This window comes from Peromyscus leucopus, unplaced genomic scaffold (assembly GCF_004664715.2).
Source record: "Peromyscus leucopus breed LL Stock unplaced genomic scaffold, UCI_PerLeu_2.1 scaffold_92, whole genome shotgun sequence".
NCBI classification, from domain to species: domain Eukaryota; kingdom Metazoa; phylum Chordata; class Mammalia; order Rodentia; family Cricetidae; genus Peromyscus; species Peromyscus leucopus.
Window position 1 is genome coordinate 76623 of NW_023505860.1, and position 26333 is coordinate 102955.

The 26333-nt window shown below is 42.8% G+C and overlaps 1 protein-coding gene across 1 annotated transcript in view; it reads left to right on the top strand.

Annotated features, from left to right (window-relative positions):
- Positions 1-26333, top strand: part of LOC114681846 (microphthalmia-associated transcription factor-like) — an 81488-nt gene that overhangs the window by 28450 nt on the left and 26705 nt on the right.

Here is a 26333-nt window from a genome sequence, read left to right on the forward strand (position 1 = left end):
GGTCCATGTCTTTTTGTATATTTCTCCTCATCGGCGGTTTATCTTTAATCATGTATTTGGAAAAGCAGGAGTTGTCAACAATGATGAGAGCCCAACTTGTTGATGAATTCCACCATTAATTTTAGTTTTGGTGCCAGGCAGGGTGAACCCTTTGCTTAACCCCAGATCGTGAAGATCTTCTCCTATGTTTTTGACAGTTTCAGGTTTCTTAAGTCAGTTTAAGTTAATTTTGCCACTGATTTATGATGGGAATCAAAAAGTTCCTTGCTTGTGGATATACTATTATCCCAACAACATTTGTTGAAAAGACCCTTCCTTCTTCATAGCATTTCCTTTGCACTCTGTCGAGAATCAGTGCAATCAAGAAATCTGTTGTCCCCAGAATTTGGACTTTGGTGTCCTCTCACTTTCCTATATATGATCTCTTTGGAAATTACTGATGAAAATTCCAGTCTTATGTAGAGATTAGACATCAGTGAATCAAAGTGGGTTAGTGCCATTTTGAACACTATGTTTGGTATTTAGACCGTCATGCTTTAATGAGCTTGGACAAAGTAGCTATTCTTATTCCCCAAAAAAGTGGCTTTTCTAGGGCTAGGGAGATGGCTGGGTCAGAAAAAATGTCTGCTGTGTAAGAGTGAGGACTGAGTTGGGTTCTCTAGAATCCACATAAAAGATGGCTATGGGCAGCTCTTGCCTCTGATCTCAGTGCATGGGGTGAAGGACATCTGGAACTTGCTGGTTAGTCAGCCTAGCTTACTTGTGAGCTCCAGGCCAAGTGAGAGACCCTGTCTCTAGAAACAAGGTGGATAACAACTGAGGAAGAAACTGTATTCACCTTTAGTCTGTACACACAGGCACATCCACATGTACCTATTCATACATGCACACATGCTTGCATACACGCACACACACACACACACACACACACACACACACACACACACGAATTTTCTACAGACCACCCATTTCTCTACTGACTTTTCTTTTTTTTTTTTTTTTTTTTTTTTTGATTTTTCAAGACAGGGTTTCTCTGTATAGCTTTGCGCCTTTCCTGGAGCTCACTTGGTAGCCCAGGCTGGCCTCGAACTCACAGAGATCCGCCTGGCTCTGCCTCCCGAGTGCTGGGATTAAAGGCGTGCGCCACCAACGCCCGGCCCCTACTGACTTTTCTAAGCCTGAGGAGAACTTCCCAGAAACAATCCTTGAACTTGAGAATAAGCAGATCTCTGTGAATATAAGATAAGATGCTTCTGGCCAGGTGTGGGTTGTACACACCCTTAGTTGCAGCACTCAGGAGGCAGAGACAGGCAGAACTCTGTGAGTTTGAGGCCAGCGTCATCTAAATAGTGACTTCTAGGTCATCTGGGGTCTTGTGTCAAACAACATCCACAAAACAAACAATGACAACCAAAATCACAAAAAGAAACAAAGCCATCTGATAATTCTGTCAGACTTAACGGGGAACTTATCAAAGCAGACAAGGCAGAATCTGAAAACAAGTGAACATAAACGTGAGTGCTGGAAGGCGGAATCAATGAGTTTTGTCTTATTTTGATGGTTTTCTCTCAGGAGCTGGTGAGGCAAACCAAACTTGCAGACCTTTTTCCTTCTGGAGTCCGGCTTGAGGAGGTCTCTTGGTGTACGCCCTGCTCCTTTTTCCTTCTGGACTTGCTGTCAAGTCTAGGCTGAGTGTAGATGGAAGCATAAGAGAAGTGGTCTTGGTAGGACTGGTTCTGCCGTCCCAAGAGCTTTGAGGTTATGACCAGATCTTATCCCAGGTCACCCAGCAAGAAAACATCCCCAAAGAACTCTGCATCCCCACCCCGAGCACAGGAAGAAGGTCTTGTGTCTACAGCAGTTGCAAATGACTGAGAGGCTCGACTTCCTGCTTTGCCCGATGAAGCTGAAAATAAAAAAACAGTCTTTTATAAAATCACTCCTGCCTGGTCACAAGTTTCCAATCAGTAACTTCCTTTTCCATCATCTTCTCGCTTGTTTTTTTTTTTAAAGTTTCTCTAATCAATATAACAAAGTCATGACTCTCCTAAGAGAAGTTTTATTAAAATAACATTGCCAGGGCCAAGGAGACTGACCCGGGGTAAAGCAGTCCTGCATAAGCATGAGAGACAGTGTGGCTCTCCAGAATCTGTGTCAGAGCTGGCACAGCCGTGATGCTAGCACTCAGTGGGCAGAGACGGAATTATGTGGCAACCTGGCTACTTATGCTGGTCAGAAGTAATAAGTTCAGGGCTCAGAAACAGACTCTACCTCAATAAATAAAGTATAAAGCCATCAAGAAAGGCATTTCATAACAACCTCTGGACTCCACGCACATGAGTGCATACAGCACACCCACACACGTGGATGCTCATATACGTGCAAATGATGTACACATTCCACCCTGATGTACATGCACATGCAAACAAACAAATAAAATATAAATAAACATAATGTGAAAATGAGTAATGTAAGTTTTTTTAAAATTCATCCCATTGATATTTGTAGTTGTGGCTCATTTATTATACTTCAGTTTAATTTCTTAATTTGATGTGTGAAAATGAACCGTGGCTTGTCATGTTGCAGGCAGTATAGTTTTCCAGGAATCTGGCATAAATATATTAGAAGCTTCAGTGGATTTTATGTCTTTTTATCTGGTAATTCCACTTAGGATTTATTTTTCTCCTTGGGGACAAGGAGTAGTCAATAATTGGAGAGTCACAAAAACTTCTTAAGATGTGTTTCACACTTATTTCCTTTGTATGGCTAGTTCTTCTTTAAATTAAGATTATTTCCATGATAAAATTTGGTTAATATGAAATAAGCCCTTAAAAAGTCCATCTTTGAATCTGAGGGCAGTAGGATCTGGGGGTCTCCTTTACTAGGCACTAAGTTCTGTTAAGTTTTTAACTGATATCTGGGGAGGTTGACTTAAACAATGAACAGTCTATAGGAAAACAATATATCCAATAGACAGGGGACTAGAACCCCTGGGTACCAGTAAGAAAGCAGTGGAGTGTGTTTGAAGGTGGGTAAAGAATATAGATGCTCAATTTTGCAACTTGTAAAAAAAATCTCAGCGTCATTAGTAATTGGGAAATTGTACATTTAAGCTATAACCAGATGCTACTCAGATTGGCAGAATTTAGAAGGTCTGATACATATTTGGTAAGAACAGGGACATCAGAACAGACCTTTCAAACAATGCCATGAGGAGCCTCATTGTTGGCAACATTTAGCAAAGCTTTCCTTGTAACACCCCAGGATCTAGCAATTCCATTTCAGAGTCAGAACAATAAGGACACTGAAGAATGGTCGCCCCAGCATCACTTATGTTTGCAACAAACTTTGGTCATCATCGATGTCCACTAGGAAGGGACAGCTTTCATGAACAGAGAGAAAGTAAATGAACTGCACAGGGATCATCATAGACAAACCCTAGCTGATGTGAGCGACATGTTGGTTCAAGCATTGCTATGGTCAATACTTACATCAAAAACCACACAATATAACAGGTGTCTCACAGAATCAGTATTTTAAGTGAACACAGCTGTGAGTCGGATGGTTTCGTAGCAAAATCTGGGTGACAGTTACTTATGAGAGGGGTGACTGGGTTTGGAGAAGGAATGTGAGTATTCTTATTATCGCCAATCTTTACTACAAAGCAAACATGGAAATACTTAAAAAGTTTTCACCTCAGGGACAACAAGTTATTATTTTTTGTGCACCAAAATGTTTAAAAAAAAAGTTGGAAGCTCTTTAAGGAAAACAATATCAAGGTCCATCCCAGCACAGATACTAGAAGAATGTTCTTCTGAAGCCACTGACTGCTTCATAGACGTTCTTCTCTGTTATCTTAGACAGTTCTGTCTTCTCAGTTGCTCTTTTTCCTTTACTCTTCTTTGTTTATACTTTTGTGTGTAGCATATTCATTTGTACGTGTGCGTACACGCACGGACACATTGTGCATGCATATGTGCTTATGGTTCAGAGGTCAGCATCTGGGGTCTTCATATTGCTGGCACCTTATTTTGAGACTAGTTCTTCATTGAACTAGAACATCACCAACTCAACCAAACTCCCTTGAGTCCAGAGAGCCTCAGATCTCTGCCCCCCCAGTATTAGGCTTACAAGTGTGCGCTCTCATGCCTGGCATTTAACGTGGATGCTGGGGAAAAGGGCTTGGGTCCTCATGCATGCCAACTGAACTGCCTTCCTGGCTCCGGTGATTTTATATATATATATAGTTAGAGAGTGTCACAAATGTGTAGTGTTAGATTGGGAAGATGTGACTCAATGGGCAGCTGGCTTTTCTCTGGGTGTCAGTGTAAATAGAATAAATAATCTTTGTAAAACTTGAGTTTAGAAGACAACTTATAGGAGGCAGTTCACTTCCTTCTACCATGTGGCTCCTGGGGATTAAGCAGATTTTGTGACAAGTACTTTGCCTGCTGAGTCATCTCACAAGCCCAAACATTAAAATATTTAATCAGTACAAACTATACATCGGATGGCAGCTTTTAAAAAGAGAGACATTCATAGAATTGTTTGTGTTATTACAAACAAACAAGCTGCAGGAAAGTCTACTTTGTGTCACTGGACACTTATTTTTAAATGTGTGTGTGCCACATACTTTATTATATTTATCTGATTATGTTTCCATTAACCTTGAAATAAATGCAGGAAACACATATGAACTCTAAAATCCAAAGAGTAAAATTGAAAGAGAAGGGAGCTTTTTACTTTGCATGCATGAGCATTTGCCTTTATTTGTAGGTTTTTTTTAATAAGCTTTCAACATTGTTTATGAACAGTTACTGATGTTTAAAATGACATTTCTGTCTAAATCACTGAAGGAAGCAGCACATCATGTATTGCATTTTATGGCTTACGCCACAATTTCCTTCAGGAGACAAGTTCTTCCTTGAGAGCTCCCGTTTGCCCTGCCTTTGCAAGTTCTCCCAGGCTTTGGAGAAGCAGCTGAGGTAATGGAGCAGCAATGATGGCGCACAGCTGAGGTGGCATGAAGGTGACTCAGCCCTCGAGATGCTCCCTCATCAGGTGTAGTGATTGACTGCACCTCATGTGTGACAGTGCCATCAACTCCCCTCAGATGTGGGCAATAGCACAGTTCGTTGGACAGAGCGGAGAGCCGCTCTTCCATGGGTATCACCGTGTGTAAACTAAGCCAGTGGTTTTACATAGCCCCAACAAACGTGTTAATAGCGCAATAAAACCAAACCCCTGAATAGCTGCATGGCAGTATCTACTCAACCTGGCCGTATTCAGGACAACAGGAAGCTATAGCAGCTTTAGGGTATACAATAGAGAGGCGATGCTGAGTTTTACTAACTGTGATTCAGGGGATTACAGCACTTTAAATGGGAAGGGGAATTCGTTCCCCTTCTGAAATGTGACCAAAATGAATATTCTCAGTAGAAGTTGTTATGGCCTCCTCATGTTCACCATGGTTACACTCTTCTCCCCGTCCTTTATTAGACAGGCAGACATACAGCTTCCACTCAGTGTCCATGTAAATACACATGTGCCTGCCTATCAGATCTTGCTGTTAAAATCCACCACCACCACCCCACCCCTGCAAAAAATAAAAATAAAAATCTCCAAAGAATCTTTGGATGTTTCATGAGAGGTTACTTCATTGGTCCACTCTGTGGAAACTCCTCCCCCCAGATGAATGTGGCACTGGCTGTGTCTATGTTTTAGGTCTCTAGACAGATTCTTACTTTGGACTACCTACCTTGTCTGTGCAGACAGTAGTAGCAGTAGTGATGCTTTGCGCTGCACTGGAGCACTGGGCCAGTGGCATCATTGTGTGGTGTCGGTGAGTACTGGACTCACTGTGAGAGTCACCTGCTTGGTCAAGTCCAAGCCCAAACTCCTCTTTTCAGCCTAAGACCTCATTTTTCTCAACCAAGTCCTTTCACAGTCAAGATCAATCCTACTCTAAAAAAATAGCCCAAGAGAGTAAGAGGGTCTTGCGTGGAAAGCAGAAGTCAGTTCAGGACACTTCATATGCATCCAGCCTTGGAGCAAGTGAGCATGGATTAGGAGCTGCGGGCAGCGGACCGTGCCCATCATGGAAAGAGCTACTGGTTTCTGAAACTGAGGAATTATGCCTCTTTACACCACAGAGAACTCTGCTCTGTACTCAGTTACTGTGCAATATATAGGTATAATCAAACATGATCAATCACAGTTTATACCAAAATTATGCAAAGGTACTTCTAGCCTTCACAGCTTATATTTTTAGAATCTTATTTCATTTGCTTCCATTGGGAAGAAATATAAGAGACACCATTTTGTGGGGTTTTTCCAGTAGTAGTAAAGAATTCATTTCTACACTAACATGTATAGGTTAATCCATTTAAACACAAGAAGTATATATCGTAATAAGGTTTAATAGAAAGTCATCATTCCATATACTCCTTGTTGCATAAGGAAATTTAATGCATGAAAATGAACTACTGATACTGGCCTTTTATATTAGGTATATACAGAAATCTATACTCACATATGTATTTAAATAGGCACATTTATATAGTACATGCTAAAGACATAATAATGTATGTGTTTGTAGAATTCAACCACAATCCTACCACAGAATTTTTTATAGCTGGCAATAGTAAACATTCTGGTTAATTTTAAAGAAAATACATTTAAAGGAGAGACTTGTTTGCTTTCAGAACTGATTGGGGCAGTGGGAAGGGGAGAGGTAGGAAGACGGGCTTGGAGTGTGCCGCTGAGATCAGTTCCTCAAGCTGCGTCACAGAAGTGGACTGGAGGACAGCCACTGAAGCCTTCTCTGCTGCTCTAGGACATCCAGGACCGAGTCTCTCCCACTTCTGGCTGTCTCCACTGCTTCCTACATCGCAGAATCTGGCCCTCGGTTCCGTGTGTACCTCTGATTGGTGGAGTTTAACTCATGTGCTATTCCTAGTTGCGAAAGAGGCTGGTAAAGAAACACTTAACTTTTCACCACTTCTGTAGAAGGAGGTGTGGTCTTCAACGAAAGAGAAAAAAACTATCAAATTGTGATAACAATGTTTATATCAGAAAGTTTGGAAGTTAGAAATGAAAATATCAAATTTTATTCTGATGAAAAGCTATTTTAAGGTAGAAGTATAATAGTCTTTTTCTAATTTATACATTTATTTATTTTATTCTTTGACAGTATTCCACATACATATAATGACTTTTTTTTTGTTTGTTTGTTTTTGTTTTTCAAGACAGGGTTTCACTCTGTAATCCTGGCTGTCCTGGAACTCACTCTGTAGACGAGGCTAGCTTCAAACTCACAGAGCTCTGCCTTCCAAGTGCTGGGATTAAAGGAGTGTGCCACCACTGCCTGGTTCAGCCCCATTTTCCTCTCTGACCCACACCCTCACCTATTAAAACCCCCCTTCTTCCCAGCAAATCCCCTACCACATCCACATCGTTTTAAATATGCTTCCCACTAAGTTTAGTTAGAGTTGACTGTATGGCAGGAAGAGAGGCTACTTAATGGAGCATAGGCAACTTATAGAAGGCTGCAGCATCCCGGGAAGTGAAAGATACCCTTTCTCCAGCAACCGTTGGAGGCCAGGGTTTCCTTATGGAGGGTTGCCGCCCATTAGCCCTTTCTTACCGGTGATGGAACTGTGATGGACCTGACACTGGTAATGGATTCATGAGTGCAATGAGCCAGTCGTGTCCAGAAGAGGTCTTTTTGCAGCAGCCCCAATATCCTCCAGCTCTTACATTTTTTTTAGCCTCTCTGGTGTTCCCTGAGCCATGGGAGCCATGGTTGTAGTGATAGAGATGTCCCATTTAGGGCCACTCACATGTCCTTCACTTAGTCTCAGCAGTTGGCCAGTTTGAGCCTCTGTATTGCCTGCTGCCTGCTGCTGTAAGAAGTTTCTCTGACAAAGGCTGACCTCACACTGGTCTGTGGAGAGAAACCTGCATCCATAGGTGGCAGTTGGCCACAGCCACTTAGCAAACAATAGCAGGAGGTAGGTTCACCCTGGGGGCCTACGATCTCTCCAGCCTTGGGCTGGTGTTCAGGTTACAACACCAGAGGTCCATCTTGGGTGGCTTCCTCAATTTGGCCTCCACCTAGATTTTTTAGACAGAATCTCTCATTGAGTCTGGAGCTGATCATTTCTCCTAGACCGGCTACACAATGTGCCGCAGGGGTCTTTCTGCTGCCCTCCGGACCGGGGTTATGGGTACACAAAGCTGTTCCCAGCTTTGATTGGGGTTCTAGGAGAGAACCCGTTCCTTGCACAGCGGGCACTTTACCATCTAAGCTGCTGCCCACACATCTACTATTTATCGCATGCTTTTTCTTAATGATGTCTGTTATTTCCAGAAAGCCCCCAGCCCATGCCAATGATTTATATCAACAGTGAACATTCTAAGCATATCCAGCAGCAGGTATAACTACATCATTACTCCCTTCTGTTCCCAGAACAGTCAGGGACACTCCTTCAATGATGGCTGTGCCCTGGCTGGAGTGCCAGCTGAATTAACCAGATCTAAAATCTTTAAGACTGCAAAGAATGTCAGGATTAAGTTATTTTCTATAAATATCCAAAGCAACATTTATGTGTATTTGTGGGTGAGGGCATGTTTGAGAATGCTTTACATATTTTATTTATTTATTTATTTATTTATTTTATGATTTTTGAGACAGGGTTTCTCTGTGTAGCTTTGTGCCTTTCCTGGAACTCACTCTGTAGCCCAGGCTGGCCTCGAACTTGCAGAGATCCGCCTGCCTCTGCCTCTCGAGGGCTGGGATTAAAGGCATGCGCCACCACTGCTCAGCTCTTACATTTTTTTTTATTTTTTAATAACTTTTACTATGGAAAATTTCCCACAGTTTATATATAAAAAAGCACAAGGCTCTCTCTTCCTCATCATGCATCCTTAGCAGTTTTCAGTATTTGTGACATTCTATTGTATGCTGTTAAAAGTAATTAGGATTGGGAGTGTAGCTCAGTGCCTGTTCAGCATGCTGAAAAACCCTGGGTTTGATCCCCAGCACTGCATCAACTAAGTGCTGTGGTGCATACTTGGTAATCCCAGCACTTGGGAGGTGGAAGCAGATCACAAGTTCAAGGCCATCCTCAGCTACATAGTAAGTTGTGTCTAGCCTAGATTCCAGGGAAACCCTGTCTCAAAAAAAGTTAGGAAGTAAAGACATGTGTGCAAAATTATGAACAAGCTAACCTAACAAGAGAAATTAAGGATCAGCTTAACAAGTGCAGGCTTTTCTCTTGTTTTCTGAAGAAGGAAGGTGTGGCAGTAACAAACATCTCCTCTGGGAATGCTCTTAGAGCCATCTGGATCGTCCCTTTCATTCTGTGTCATTTCTGGGCCTGGCTTAGCATTTCTGTATGGAACTGCTAAGTCAATTTTTTTTCTCTCTCCCTTTCTTTCTTGCCACACACTTCCTGTTACTATCCAGAACTTGTTGATAGGAAGTCTCGAGGTTAGTCTCTTGTCGATAGATAGAGATAGCATCTCCCCTCCCTTACAAAAAGTATCTCTAGTGCCTGTTAGGATAAGGTACAAGATAGCTGTTGACTAACTCAGGCTCAGATCCAGGAAGAAGCTGTTCAGTTGTCACTGGGGTGTCTGGAACATCCCTGTGCCTTTTCTAGAATCTTCCTCTAGGAAGCGTGAAGTGGTAGACTGGCCTTTTGTGTGTCAGGGTCAGATTCTACACTGGGGTGTTAACTGACTGGGGGCCAGAGAATTCTGCTGCCAAAGGCTGTCTTCCCACTGTGGGATATTTGCCATCACCTCTGTGCTCTCCCACCGGATGCCACTAGCAACCCATCCACCCCCACGCAGTTTTGACAACCACACAGGTCTTTAATCAGCACCCAGCCTTCCTTCCTTGAAGGGCAAGATTGCTGGAGGTTGAGGCCACTGTCATAAAATACACAATTCTATGGGCTTAGCCTCTGCCAAACCCTGGCCCTAACCCTCCAATTGTCAGCTCCTTGGGGACAGACATGTCATACTTATTTTCTCATATGTAGCAGTCTCTCTGTGTCTGCTACACATGATGTATAGTATTATTTGGGGATGTTACTAAAACACTGAAACCTCTCTCCCTCTACTTCCTCTCTCTGTCCTCCTCTTCCTTTCTCTCCCTCCCTCCATCCTTCCTGTGTGTGGTGTGGTGTGTGTGTGTGTGTGTGTGTGTATGTCTAGCTCTATTTTTTTTTTAATGTTACCAACCTATATAGTGTGGCAGTTTTTCTAACAAAAGGCTAATATGGAAGTTCCTTTCTTCTCTAGCCTTTTTGATAGTGGTTTATACTGGGGAATATGGCATCTGGTATTTCAGAGACACAACGGCCTATTTTCTTCTTATAAAAGACATCAGTATAGCAGACAATATTTTAACCTTTACTTAAAACAAAAAAAAAATCCATGATACTTAAATGCACTGGGCTAACAAAATTCCTATTGAGCCCGGAAGATTCTGTTGCCCATTGACCTCTCCCCCACAAAAAAAAGGGCAGAAAACCCTCCATCCTTTAATTACTACATGTCCGGAGGCAGTTCTCATAAAACACACGTGCTGTTTTGACCTTCTCTGTTCCTAAGTCCATCTTTGTTGACCCGTTCCTGGGCATGGCGGCTGCTGCTTTTCTGATATAGCATGGATTTAGTGGTGGGATAGGATTTGAAAGACAAAGCTAATTCATTCGTTTGTTTGTTTTAGCAGCAAAAAAACCTTTTATTCTTTATAACAGATTGATAATACTGATAAAAAAATCCAAATGGATGATGAAGAACTAGACAGACAATGTGACAGTACCACAAATGCAGGAGAGATGCAGCCATGGAGCCTCCAGATTACCGGGAATTTTAAAGATGGTGTGATAAGTAATTCATGTCAGCACACTTAGCAGTGTTTGTCTTGTTCAATGCTAGGAACTGAAGTAACATCTTCATAAAGTCAGGCAAGCTCCCTACCTCTGAGCTGTAAGCCCAGCAGAATAATATTTTATGGAGTAAAATTAATTAAGCATTGTTGAGAATTTTGTACATGAGTACTGCATTTACATTATTTCTACTCCCCTCTCTCTCCTTCCAGCTCCTCCTATATCTTCCCACACCCTCTCAAATTCACGACTTCTTCTTTAATTATTGAGAATACATATATATTTATATAAATGCAGCCCCCTGAAGCCATTTAGTGTTGCGCATAGGCATATTTGCTTAGGACTGGCCACCATGGAGAAAACTGATACTTCCTCTCTTAGAAGCCATTAATTGCTTGTAGCTTTTATCAAAGGTGGCCTTGTTGAATGAAGAAAAAAGAAGAAAGAAGAAAAAAAGAAAGAAAGAAAAGAAAGAAAGAAAAAAAGAAAGAAAGAAAGAAAGAAAGAAAGAAAGAAAGAAAGGAACATGACTGGTCCTGGGTATGGTGGAGGAGAAAGTTTATTGTAGATGTGTGGGAGAGCACAGCCACAGGCAGGGACATCTGGGAGAGTCCAGAATGGACATGACCAGACTGAACTGTGCCATGTGAGGAGAGGGGGAGGGGAAGAGAGAGGGATAGAAGGGAACCAGGTACAGCATCCAGGAATCCCAGAAGAGAGTAGACTGTAAGGCCAGGTAACCCAAATGGTTGGATTGTATAGGGAAGGGCAGCCCAGTCCTGGGCTGGAGAATTCAGGGTAGGGGGCCGGGATGTGCCAACCAAGAGGGCCAGGTAACAGGTAGGGACTGGGGGGTTGCAGGGAGAACCTGACCACCAGTGTCTGCCTTGATATGTTAAGTAGGCACCTCAGCCATTTGTCACAGGTTTGACACCTAACATCCCAGACATTTTGTGGATAATAAATGAATGAAAAGGGGTGAGACAGTCTTCTCTATGACTGGTTGCTGCTGGCATTGGAACATCGTTGGTGGGGGAAGCTGGAATGCTGGACAAGTCTGGGAAGAGCAGACAGTTTCACTCACTGACCAGATTCTGTGCGACCTTCCGGGGCTAGGCCTGTGCAGACAGCAGTTGGAGCAGTCTGTGAGGCCGGGCCAGCTAGGGCTAGCTGCTTTGTAGCTGTCCTGGATGCAGATTTTGAGGGAATAACTGGAGCTGGTACTGGAGCAGTCTGTAGTTGATATGGAGTCTGCTGGAACAGATAGACTAGGAAGAGAAGGTAAAGTTAAGGAGTTGAGGGGGAAATTTTTATGCAGGGTGTACATTTGAAACTGTTAGGAAGTTCCAGGAAAGGCGCAAAGCTACATAGAGAAACCCTGTCTTGAAAAACCAAAAAAAAAAAAAAAAAAACCTGTTAGGAATATGGTCCTGGTAGTTGGGGGAAGTGATAGCCAAGACCAGGAGAGAGAGAGAGAGAGAGAGAGAGACAGAGACAGAGACAGAGACAGAGACAGAGACAGAGACAGAGAGACAGAGATCCCACCCTCAGAAATAGTCAGTAGGCAGGAAAACTCAGGCTGTGGGTTGACAGGAGTGCTTTCCTGGAGTCCCTCTGGCCTGCCACAGGTGGATTCAAGTTGATTCACTGAAGCTTACAAGAAAAATTTTTAATAAATAGATAAACATTTTAGATATGTTAGCATTACCACCATTTGTAATCTGTACTGAAATCCACATTGTAGAAAGAGCAGTAGACTCATGCCTTTGAGTCATAGTAAAAGCTTGGGGACCCAAAAGTGATTTGGGGTTAAATGCATGAACACAACTTTCCAGAGTGCTGCATATATAGACTAGACAGAGATGATTTTAGTATTTTTGAGTCTACACTAAAAACAAAATATGAGCTTGTGACTATGATAAACATTAGCAGAACTTTACCAGAGCTAGATTAATAGCTTATCAGATCTCCATTGATTAATGTTAAAACCTTGAACTTTTAGTCTTAATAGAAGAATAGCATAGAGAGAAAGAAATCTGAAGCGTTTTATATAACTTGAATCCCTTCCTCCCTAGACCTTTATGACTTGTATTTACATACCTCAAAACATCTTCTTAGACTCTTACAACTTAAGCTTTCATATCCTTAGGCCTTTGTAACTTATATTTATGTATCTTAAGACATTTTCTTAGACCCTCAAAACTTACACAAACCTTAGACTTTTTTTATTCAATTATAATTATTCACCACAAGACGCAGGTGGTTGATACTTGAGAGCAGTCATTGTAAAGCAAGTTCCTTTAGGGAAAGGAACAGTTTAAAAAGTTATTTTGAAATCTGCTTTGTGAGTTTATCTCTTTTTAGAGTTTGGTAGCAAGGTAAACTGTCTTTCTCAGCTGGAAGTCTGGAAGCTCTAGTAAGTGAAGCCTGAGGAAGGGAAGGCAGCTGTAGCTTTGGAAAAGGAGCTGGTATGCTTGCCAATGTTAAAGCTGCAGTCAGGTCAGTATTGTCAGAAATCTGAGGATGAATTATAGCTGGAAGTATGATCTAAGTGGTCTGTGTATCAATTAAAATAGCAGAGGTCCATTACCTAGACAGGTCACCCTAGGCTCCTGTAGTCTCGGGACTTTCATTGGGAGATGTGGTAAGTCTTCAGCTGTCATACGGGACAGCATTTAGTCTTCAGCTGTCATTCAGACAGTATGGCCTTCGGCTATCAGACCCAGGTCTGAGATTTTTCTTGCAGAAGAACTTGGGAAAACTGACCTTACTTTGACCAGGCACTTAGGACAATCAACCCAAAAGTGTCCACAGTTTGAGTAGAGCCCTGGCAGCAGGCAAGGCATGGGGCAATTATGCACAGTGGTTAGTGTTACCACAATCTGGGTGGAGTCATTGTACCTGATCTGTCTTCTTTGGGGACCTTAAGGGTTCTCACTATGAAGGGGCTTGTCTGTTAGGGGAAACTTAAACATTTTAAATGCCATATTCAGCAGATCTCTGAAGAATCTGAGGAATGTCTATCTATTAAATATACCCAATTTACTTGTTTTAGGCTTAGTGTTGAAAACACATACAGGAGGCTAAATAAAGCTTGTCATTAAGTGAACAGCTTAGTAGCTTAACAAAGTGAACCAAGATAAAGAAGCTAGACAAATATTACTGTGAACCTAAGTGGACCCTAGGAATTTTTAAACCTAGATTATCAAATACACCTTATTTATCAAAAAGAACATGACTGGTCCTGGGGTTTCAGCACCAAATGAATGGAGAAAAGAAAAAGGAAAGGACGCAAACACAACTGCTCCTGGGTGTGGTGGAGGATCAAGTTTATTGTAGATGTGTGGGAGAGCACAGCCACAGGCAGGACATCTGGGAGAGCCACAGTGGACAGGACCAGACTGAGCCGTGCCAAATGAGGATGGGGAGGGAGAGGTGAGCAGGGGAACCAGATGCAGCAGCCAGGAGGCCCAAAACAGAGTAGACTATAAGGCCAGGTAACCAAAATGGCTGGATTATATAGGGAGGGGCAGCTGATGGAAGGGCAGCCCAGCCCCTGGGCTGGAGAAATTTACAGTTGGGAGAGGGTCTGCCAACCAGGAGGGCCTTATAACAGGTAGGGACTGAGGGATGCAGGGAGAACCTAGAGGCCAGTGTCTGCTTTGATATGTTAAACAGGCACCCCAGTCATTTGTGGCAGCTTTGAAACCTAACACTTGTGAGATTTCCCTCATCCACACTGACATATCAATTGGTGGCCGTGTGGAGATTTTTTTTTTAGGCAGCCATATCACTGATAACTCATTGGTGCTGGTCTCCTGTTAGGTAGAGAAGATCCTATCCCAAGAGCAGATGTCCATCAGGTCCTTTCGCTCCTTACAATCCTGCTGCTTCCTCCTATCCCTGTTTCAGAACCCTGTGTGTGGGAGGTGTGTTTTAGACATGCCGATTGGGCTCGTGCACCCCACAGCCAGTAAGTTGTTCTCTGCAGAGTGCCCAGGTGTGGATCTCTGTAATGTTCTCCATCTGCTGCAAAAAGAAGCTTCTTTGATGAGGCATGAGGACTACGCTTACCATGGAAAGCCAGTGGGTTAGCTTGAGAAAGCTTATTTATAATGACGACTGAAAAGAAATAATCAAAGCATGTTGTGATTGAAAACTCTCTCCGAAATATTTCAAACCCAGCAAAATTATATTGCAGATATGAATTCTGTTGATTGTCATAGCAGGGCCATGTTTGGTCAAGTGACTGGGAATGAATCTCGATTTTCTTGTCTTGAAAGTGGGGAAATGTTAGTACCCACACGGCAGGGCTGTAGGAGGATCCAACAGGTAAATCCACAGAAGCCTCTAGAGAAGGGTTATAGCCTGTGATGTTCCCTAGGCCAGAGCTTCTGCTTCACATTTTATTCCTGCTCAGTTGTCTACTTTCAAAATTTCACCTCTGTTCTCAAAGAAGTACTCTGTGTTTTCTTTTTAAAGACTTGTTGTGTGTGTGTGTGTGTGTGTGTGTGTGTGTGTGTGTCTGTGTTCAGGGTGTGTTTGTTTGCAAATATGTGCACTGAGTGCACCCAGGTTTTTTTTGTTTTTTTTTTTGTTTTTTTTTTGAGCTGAGGACTGAACCCAGGGCCTTGCACTTGCTAAGCAAGCACTCTACCACTGAGCTAAATCCCCAACTCCATGTTTCTTTTTATCTTTGTTTGTTTTAAAACACACGCACATATACATACATACATACATACATACATACATACATACATACATACATAAACACACACACATGCACTCGGAGCCAACCATATACACTAGTTTTTAGTAGCCATGTCCTACATTTATATAATTTTAGGGATGGAAGACAAACTTTAATCTTTCTGAGAACCTGCTTTGTAGAAGGAAACAGATCAGGTTTTGTGGTTTTGTGTGTGTATGTCTGGGTTTTGTTTTGTTTGTAATGAAAGAAAAACAAAAGCTCTACCAGATATATATATATATATAAATATATATATATATATAATATATATATTTATATATATATTTCATTTTAGGCTATTGCAGCTTTCATAGAGACATAATGTAGATTGTTAGACATTTTTCTTGAAAGAGGAAATTCTAAAATTGAACTCCTTTGATCAGAAAAGGTCAATATGAATTCAGTTATGTACTCTTTACACATGTTCAAAAATGTTTCCTTTATGGCTGAGACATGCTCTCCTGACTGATCAGCAAGGTCGTTAGGGGCAAACCCCACTGATTTCGTTTATTAACAAGATGCCTCTGTTACAGACACTCAGAGTTTCATCAGGACAGGGGAGTTACAGGGATGTCACCGAGCCCGGAGCAGTTAGGCCCCTGTGGCTAAGCGCTTTTAGAAGCATGTAGGCTGAGGTGTGTAACAGCAAGCTGCATGCAGATATTTTTATGTTATGTCAGGGCAATGGATGGACTGTGTCTACTAAGTATACATGCTGACAATTCGTGGAACAAGAAAACAGAAAATGAACAAGAAGAAATTGTCTAACACATAGACACACATATACTATGCACTGATGCAGAAGACTGAGCAGCACCCAGAGTAGTATAAGGACCCAGTAAGTTGTCATAGCCCTGCTTCACCGAAGTCAGACCCTACTCATTCTTTCAATATTTCCCCATGTTAGGCCTCACCTGAGGAAAAAGACAAGTCAAAAGTTTGCATGCGCTTTTCATGGTTGTTCGGTTTCCTTAGTCCACTCCAACCCTAGTGACTCAGGAAGCTCACTGAGACGTGGAGGAGAGAGACTTCCAAGAGGCTTCCATGTGGTGACGCTTCCCTTTGAGCATCCTGTGGACTCGGGCTTCTTGCCCCATCAGTCTGACCCCTCCAGCCTCTCTTGTGGTGTTTGACTCAGATACAGAGAAAATGATGCCTGGAAGATGTTGGATGCAGCCCTCTCCTGTCTTGACTCCATCTCTCCTTCAGGGAGTTTTATTTTCTTGTAATGGGTCGATATGTGGACTCATCTGTGTAGACACCAAAGCAAAACTCCTGAGACAAACAGTAATAGAGACTTTCATTTCCTCCTGGAGTGTTTGCTGTGTGCCAGATACTTTCCATATGTTCCATCTCTTACAATGACAACTGTTGTGTCTATTGAGTAGGTAGGGTCTGCCATCCATGTTCACATAGAAACCAGAGGTCCAGACCTTATCTGTCTATGATTTGAACTCAGATCTCTACAAAACCTAGCCTCACATTTAACACTGTAAACGGCCTCTCTCCATCATGCACTTTCAATTGGGCCTTAGCTGTGTATCCTAAACAGGGAAGCATGTAGTATAGTGTTATGAGACATTTCAGTTATTCGCACCCAAAAGTCCTTGAATGTGGATGGATGGTGTTTTCAACCTAGATTCGTTACAAGTCAGAAGGAAACAGGGACAAGTTTAGCCACATGTATTTCACAGCCAGCTGTCTTAACCGACAATCTCCCGGGTAACTGGTGCATGGCCACCCTGAGTCCATTTTTCCTGTTGTCACAAACACCTGAGTGAGCTTTTAAAAGGTTATCCCTGGAGTGGTAGAGTATGTCTGTGATCATAATGTTTAGGAGGCTGAGGCAGGAGGATTATTTCAAGTTGAAGGCCAGCCTGAACTTCATAATGAGTTGGAGGCCAGCCTGGGCTACAGAGTGAACACTTGTATCAAACACCCAAACCAAAACAAAAGCCATCAGGTCGGCTCACATGTCTGTTAAAATCCTTCCAGAGGAGTCTTATAAACGGTAGGAGAGAAGTGCCCAGTTCCTCCAGGGCCGCAGACCTGAACCCGATCTGCCCTGACCAGCTGTTAGGGCCCCGCTGACTTGGTCCCTTTTGAGCCCCGCTGACTTGTGACTATTGTTTTTTATTACCTTTGCTCCACAGAGTATAGCTGCTCCCCACTGCAGACTCTAGATGCTACTTTGGGGGCCTCACCATAGCCCACTGCTTCCCATCCTTCAGGTTCTAAGCCAGAATGTCACCTCACACCCACACAAGCCTTTACTTCAGTGTGTGTGTGTGTGTGTCTGAGTGACAGTTGTCACTGCCTGAGACACTCAGTTCTTTTTGTTTAAGGCCTCTGTGTCTACCCTTACTCCCCCAGTTTGAATATGATTTCTGTAGGATAGGCTCTTTAGTTGCGGTTCCCACTGCTGTGCAATGGGGGCCTTCCTCCCTCAGTGGTGTGAATAGATGAGTTAGGTGGGGTGGCTCTGGCCTTCACAGGCCTCGGAACAGTGCCTGGCACCATCCGGTGGCACTCCTGGGCTGCTGCTGCTGCTGTTTATGAAGTTTTACTGCCATATAAATATATAAAGCAGGTTTTAGGTCTCACTGGAGACAGACCCCCGAGTCTCATGACAGGGACCCTGAAGCTGGTGTCATTACATCGCAGCGTCTCTTTGCCAGATTTTAGCTCACGTGGACTTGACCTTTAAACATTCAGCTCTCATGTCTGATGGGGGCTTGCTGGCTGACCTTTTCCTTAGGCCCAAGGCAATGTTTTCCTCTGTGACAAACTTGCCTCCTGCCAGCTTTTTAAGAGCGCGGGTCCTTATGAGGCAGAGCTCGGCTGCCTGGTTATAATCGGTCCTAATACCCGATAAACTGTGAACAATGGCCTCGTTTGAGAGAAAATATTAAGACAGAAATACGTCTGCCATGCAGAGGCAGTGCTAAACTGGAGCACACAGAGAAGTGGGGGCACGTGGGAAGCTGCCCCGGTGACTCCTCCAAGGAGGGGGAGGCTGGCTGGTCTTCACAATGGGCCATTATAAGGGCACCATTGAACCACGTAATCACAGCCCTTTTCAAAACCAGAAAAATGTGTCAAGTATTAGACAAACGTAAACTGTCCTTGAATGTGAGACTAGAAATTTTATAAATAACAGAGTCAGTTTAATCTGATCAAATATTTCAAGAAAAAAAAAGGGGGCGAAACAAGGCAGTTTTCATTGCCGAACAACAGTTTCCTGGCTTGGTTTTTCATTTGCAAAAGTTTCAAAAAAAATAATTCTGTCGGGATCTGTTTTTTATTTAGCAGATCTCTAGGCTTTCATTTTTTGTGGGATTCATCATTTTTAAATAACAAAATTAGTGCCTTATATATTACAGAAAATAACAAATATAAATAAAACATTACTCACCTATAATTGTAGTACCCAGGGATTGATACTTTAAAGCTTTCTCGGTGATCCGTCAACAGTTTTTAATTTTGCTCACACATATGTATAAACATGTTGAAATTGACATTGTGTTTTCACTTAGGTTAAGACCTTTACCCTCTCCTCCCACAGGTCTATAAAATATGGACCTCGATGACTGCATAATACCCATCTCCGTGCCCTGGTTCTCCATGGGGACAGCTGTATTCCTTCCCGGGGAGGCTTCTGACAATTCCTGGGGACGTCACTGGTTATGTCAGCCAGGGTGGGGTTAAGGTGTGAGTCTCCTGGCATGTAATGGGGGAGGCCAGAGATGCCGCTGAGTGCATAGCAATGCACAGATAAGCCTCCCAGCCGAGAGCTATCCACTGACTCCACTGCAGTACCAAAGTTCGTGCCTAAACTAGGTCACTCCCGCATTATTAATCTAACCCATGTCTCTTGTTAGATATCTATGAGCAACTGTTTTGTTATCAGAAATTCATCATTAGCAAGTATTTAGCAAAGGGCCAGATGGTAAGTGTTTTAGTTTCTGTAGAACACTAGATACATTACTTAACTTTGTTGTCACGAACAGTGATAGACGATTCATAAATGAGAGGACAAGTGTGTCCAGTAAAACTTTGCTCTCAGGAGTGGATGGTAATCAATAGGGTGGGCATGGACCCACCCACACCTGCTAGTTTATGCTCCACTGGGTGTCTTAAACTTAAGATCCTGTGTATGTGTTTGTTATTTTTTCATCTTTGTGATGAAATACCGGGCTGAATCAACGTGGGAGAAAAGAGGTTGATTTGAGCTCACATTTCCCGGAGCGGAACACATGGCAGCTGGATAGCCCTGTGCAGTCCGGGCTTGTTGCGTCATGGATTATCATGGAGCCTTCGGTTACAGTTAGGCTCGGCTCTAACCCTCCAGGCCCACCTCCGCCGACCCCCTTCCCTCAAAGTTTCACAATCTCTCAAAGCAGCACCATCATCTGGGGACTGAGTGTTCAAATTCACGAGTCTGTGGGGACATTTTACACCTAATATTATGTTTTAGTGTCAATTTATCTTCTTTTGATTTGAAAGTTCCACCCATTTGGTTTAGCAGATGAGATTGGTGATTTGATGTCCATTGAATATGTATTGTACAAGGTCAAAGTCAGAAGCAGATAGAGGAGCAAGAGATACTTTTAGTCATCCATATGGCAAATGAGGATGTCTTTGGTTAGTCCCAGTGGAAGGTAAAACTTAGTTTAATTTTGATTTAACTACTACTGATAGACAGTAACTGTTCATGAGCTGTGTACATGATGCATGGGAAAGAAAGTAATCAAAGTTGATCAAGTTGTTTGTAATATGATGATTATTTTGACCTGTAAAAATCAGTATTCCCATAAAGTCTTAGTGGCACATACTTGCCTGTAACCCCAGATGCTCAGGAAGATGTAACCCCAGATGCACACTCCAAGTTCAAGGCTTACCAGGCTATGGAGTGAGTTCAAGGACAACCAAAGCAGCTTACTGAGATCCTGTCTATAACAAAACCAGAAAAGGGCTAGGTATAACTCAGTGATGTTTGTCTAGCATGAGAAAGGGCCTAGGTTCAGCCCTAGTACAACACACACACACACACACACACACACACACACACTCACTCACTCACTCACTCACTCACTCACTCACTCACACATACCACACCCGCAGCGCAGCAGTACAGTAGCAGGTTTCATATATTTCAAACATCCCACCTATTGATATGGATGGCCTCTGAGACAGTCAACAGAGAATCTGACCTTGACTTCACTGACCTCACATCAGAGGTGACCTGGGCCTGGGAATTTATGCCTGCCACCACCGCAGCCGGCTAAGAAACTATTTCTCTTTAAGAGTGTTTTATGGGTATTCATTAGAAACAGTCTTCGTGTTTGCCAGCAGCAATAAAGACTCAGCGCCAGTGTTGCTGACTGTAGCCTGGGGAGTTTCCCCAAAGGCTTTCTACTCAGAGGAGACCAGAACCTTGACTTCTTACCCAAATCAATTTCAGAAAGAGTTGCCGTGAAGCAAAGAAGGGGTTTACAAAGAGGTCGCATGGGCTGTGGATTTAAAGGCGCGCGCGTGTGTGTGTGTGTGTGTGTGTGTGTGTGTGTGTGTGTGTGTGTGTGTGTGTGTGGGAGGGTTTTGTGTATCTTTGTAGCTGTATTGTGGTATTTTAGCCTTGAAATTACATCATTCAAAGGGTATAATTTACAACCAGATTCAATGATTAAGCTAACTTCTTAAATGGAGTTGAAAACATAAGCTGGGTTACGTGTTCCTCTTGAGTATCTCTCCTATAATGGAACTGTTAACGTGGTGTCTGAGGTGTTCAGCTTTAGGGATGAGAGAGTCATGGCTGATAAGGCCAAACTCAAAAGTCACGTATGTTTTTTCCTCAAGCGTGGCTCTAGCTGTTCCAGCTCTCTTGGAAGAAACTCTCAGAAGAGGATCATTGTCTCGGCTTGCAATCTTCCTAGCAGCTCTGATGTTATCAGCCTGTTGAAACTCTTCCCTTCTGCTTATTTTCTTAGTGCTTTAAGAATTCATCCAATGTATTTTGATCATACTCACCCCCTAACTCCTCCAGGGACACCACCCCCTTCCTTCCAATCCAGCTTTGTGTCCCTTTTTATTTTCTTATTAAAGTCATTAAGTCCAATTTGTGCTGCCCACGTACTCATGGACCCTTCCATTGCGTAACCTCCTTACTCAGCCAGGAGAAACATAAACCAGATCCTAGAGCGGACGCTTCTTTCCACGTCCCTTTTATCCTTCCTGTCTTTCTAACCTGTTCCATCAACTGAAAAACAGAAGTGTATGTAGAAACCTTGAAGGCTATGTTGTAGTATCATTCAAGTGGCTTCTTTTTGAGACATGATTTGAATTGACTCACTCTGGATAGATTATAAATACATTTTGGTACACTGTTTGAGCACATGAGAGACATCTGTGAATGAATGCACATAAGTTCATTTTTCTATATTTTAAAATATATTGATATTTAATAACACTCATGTAACAACTGAAGCAATGAATATATCAAAATGTTAATAATGCTTACAATTTTAACCGTTATTTTTATTTGTGAGTGTTTTGCCTGTATGTATGTCTGTGCATGCAATGCTGAGAAGGCTGAAGAGGGCGTTGGATCCCCAGAGACTGGGATTTTGTGAGTGGAAGATTGTGAGTGGCCATGAGGGTGCTGGGAATCAAACCCAGATCCTCTAGAAGAGCAGCCAGTGCTCTTAACCACTGAGCAATCTCTCGGGTCCCCAAAATACATTTTTTATGAGGTCTCTAAATACTGTTTGTCCTAAAACCAAAGCATTCATCCCTCTCACTTCATAATAGGTACATTGTTTTATAGGTCCTTAGCTAGGGAAAACAGGCTTACTAGGATTTTTTTTCAAAATAGAGCTGTATATTATTTATTATAACATTAGAATTTTAGGGGAAAAACTTCTTCATTCTTTGTGTACACAGTTATACCCCATTGCTCTGATTCCAGCTGCCTACAGAGAAACACAGAAAGCTACCTGTATACTTCCATGGCCTCCTTCCTTGTTACTCCGTAGGCATATAAGGGTGGCACATTGGCCACCCTAAAAATTTTCATGTAAAAACCAGTATAAGCAGAATGATAATAGAGGATGTAATGAATAACAAGTGACCGGATGACAATCCGTCTGATAGTTCTTTATAATTTACTGAACACAAGAGTAAATTCCCTCCCCAAACTTGAGAAAACAAAACCTTAATATTTTGTTGCCTTTCCAAACAAAAACAAAATCAACTATAAACTGAAAGGATTATGGGAATTTTCAGTGGATTTGTTCAAATTCAGAATAGCAAGGGGGGGGGGGAGAGAAGCCACGATGGGTCAGATGAGATGTGTGTGCCCCAGTGAGTCCTTTGGTCAGCTAGCATGGTGGTATTTGTGGCTGCCATCTTGCATTAACCAGTCATGGCTGAATGAAGGTAAATAGGCTGTCAGTGTCACCAGGAAGTGGCAGAGCTACCCTGTGATGGTCAGGAAGGCATCCATTCCAGCTCTGCAACCAGTTCAGGATCTTAATGAAGACAGGACAGCAGGAGATGAACCAAGACATTGAGATCCCATGGATGTTCATTTGGACAGCTAATATGAAATGTAAATGACATCAGTGTATACTGTATTGTGGTAAAAGTTTAGAATATCATAGTCTTACCTTGTGATTTGGACTTCAAATGCTCAGAAGCACTCAATTTTTATACCACATTTTATTTTACTCAGGCTTTTACTTTAAGGGCTATACAGCCTCCTAAGGATGGCGTGAAGGAGTGAGAACAGAGTAGGATCTTTCTCCAGCATCTTCAGGATGAGAAGAGCCGGGCACACAGAGGTTAGATCTGTTCACAGTGGCGTGCAACCCAGTGTGATCAGGACTCTCCAGGAGAATGTTTCCACAAGATGAAAACTAATTTTATACTAATACTAAGAACACCCCCCCACACACACACACACATACACACTCTCCTCCCACTGGTATAAAAGTATAGTAGAAGTCATCATTGCTATGCTAGTATGTGATCTTCTATTTTCAAAAGCTTCCCATTTTCATGCTAAGCTGGTGAATATTGATAGAATTCACAGAAACACAGCAATTTAGAAGAGCTTAAGGCCCCCATGACAAAAAGCTTTGGGGACTGCTGTTTCTGATATTTGATGGGCTTTTGTCTGACACTGAAAACAGGTTGTAATAAGCCCTTATCCACCTTTGTACATGAGGACTCGAAGGTCTAGAGAAGCTAAGGGCTTGCTTCGTCATTGGTGCCGTCAGAGTCTGAACATGGATATCCGGTCCTCAGCTCCTTTTCTCACCACGTGATCAGGCACCCAGCCTCTCAGGGAATTTCCAGGAAACACTGAGATTTGAGCACTAACTTCTCAGAAGAACAACTTCTCTGAACCGAGCCCATCCTCCAGGGCATGCCTGTAAGAGCCTGTCCAGAGACACTGAGACAGAAAACACACCCCCATGGTTTTGTTGCCTTGGTCCACTCCCATTGTACCTGCTTTGTCTTGTGGCACATGAAAATAGAACACTGAGCTGGGCGGTGGTGGCGCACGCCTTTAATCCCAGCACTCGGGAGGCAGAGCCAGGTGGATCTCTGTGAGTTCAAGGCCAGACTGGTTTACAAAGTGAGATCCAGGACAGGAACCAAAAACAAAAAAAAAAACTCTGTCTTGGGAAAAAAAAAAAAAAAGAGAGAGAGAGAGAGAGAGAGAGAGAGAGAGAGAGAGAGAGAGAGAGAGAGAGAGACAGAGAGAGAGAGACAGAGAGAGACAGAGAGAGAGAGAGAGAGAGAGAGAGAGAGAGAGAGAGAGAGAGAAATAGAACACTGATTTTTTTTAATTTAAAATATTTCACTTCAAAAATTTAACAGTGTTAGCCACCCTTGAAAATTTGGGTGACTAAGCTGTATAGATTTGTGTACCCACAGAGCAGGTCAGCTGCAGCCTAAATCTGCTGCTTCTGCTTCTTTTAGAAGTGAGTGTTCTCCAGTGTCCTCAGACCTCGCTGTTCCCTAGGACCGTATCCACAGCTGTGTCCTTCACTGTGTGTGGTGTCTAGGTTGGGAATACCTGCTGGTGCTCTGTCTGCAGCTTAGCATTGTCAGGCTGTCTCTCCCTGCTCCCTCAGCCCTCCCGTGTGTGTCTGAGGTCCTCCCTCAGTCACTGACCACCATTTTTATCTAGGCAGGGACTCTCACTGCAGCCCATATGGATAGGCTGGCTGGCCAGTGAGTCCTAGGACCTGTCTGCCTTCATGTCTGGAGTGCTGTTGGGATTACCTTGCTATTTTATGTGGCTTCTGGGGATTGAACTCAGCTCCTCACGCTTGAGCAGTAGACACTTGACTCACTGAGCCATCTCCAAGCTCTGCCGTCTTAACTTACTTGAAAATCCAAACGAACTGATAGAAATGTTGCAAAGAAAAATTTCACTCTACTTCCAAACTTGAGTGTAGTAAAGGCCTCTGCCAGTGCCGGCTACAGAGTCCCTTCCTTACTAAAGCATCACATTCTGATTCATTAAAGAAAGCAGCTCTGCCAGTGAATTAATGTTTATTTTTAAATGTGCAGCCCAGTCTCTTTTTTAAGGGGAGTAGTGAAATAAGCACATTCCGCTCACTGCCCTCATTTCGTGTTTATTTTGGTACCGTCTATTGTCCTCATCATTATCGCGTCTGGACCCTTTTGCAAAACTGGAAATGCCTGTGAACCTCAGTGTGCAGCGTCAGACAGGTTCGAGATGGTCAGCCAAAAGTACTTCTGTGGCTACAGCGTTTGGAATATAAAATTGCGAATGTTTAAAATACTATCACCCCATTTCAACAGTAAGCAAACATTTACCCTAATTTCTAAATATAGATGTCTCTTTTCTCCTTTTGCTTCACTCTGGAGAGTAAATTGTTTCATAAAGCTAGAAATCCTATCTCTGTTCTGATTGCCCATGGTGAATGTCCTATGATTTACATGTTTAGCATATAATAACAGTAGATAATGGAATGGACAGATGGAAAGACCAAAAATGCATCAACTATGGGTCATGATGATTTATTCTCTCCTTGCTCCATGGGTTATATCACAGTTTCCAGTAAGAATCTGCATGCTTCCTAGTTTGAGGGTTAGCTGAGAAGGGCGGTTTTTGTTTTGTTTGTTTCTTTCTACATGAGTATGAACCCAAGTCTCTGTCTCTGTCTGTCTGATTCTCTCTCTCTCTCTCTCTCTCTCTCTCTCTCTCTCTCTCTCTCTCTCTCTCTCTCTCTCTCTCTCTCTTTGTACGTGTGTTGCACAGAATAGCTCCCCTGCTTGCTGACTTGAGGTCAGGAGGCAGGTTCACATCTACCTAGTTCAGAATAAGCTGTCCAGTGAGACTGGGGTGCAAGATAAAGCCAGAGTTGGAGAGTACCCTGGCTGTCATACACGGCATCATTATTTGGCTGTTAGGGAAGTCTCATGTGTGACGGTAGCTTTTAGGCAATGTCTCCTCTGAAGGGGGCATCCAGCTCTTAACCTATTGCTGAAAGAGAAACCATTGTCCATTAATACTACTGGAACGAAAGCTGAATGGTGAATCGGCCTTGATCTGACAGTAAGCTTGACTTTGATAGCTCATCCTTTAAAAAGATTCTTTTATATCTATGAAAAAAAGCATGACGTCAAGCCAGGGGAAAAAC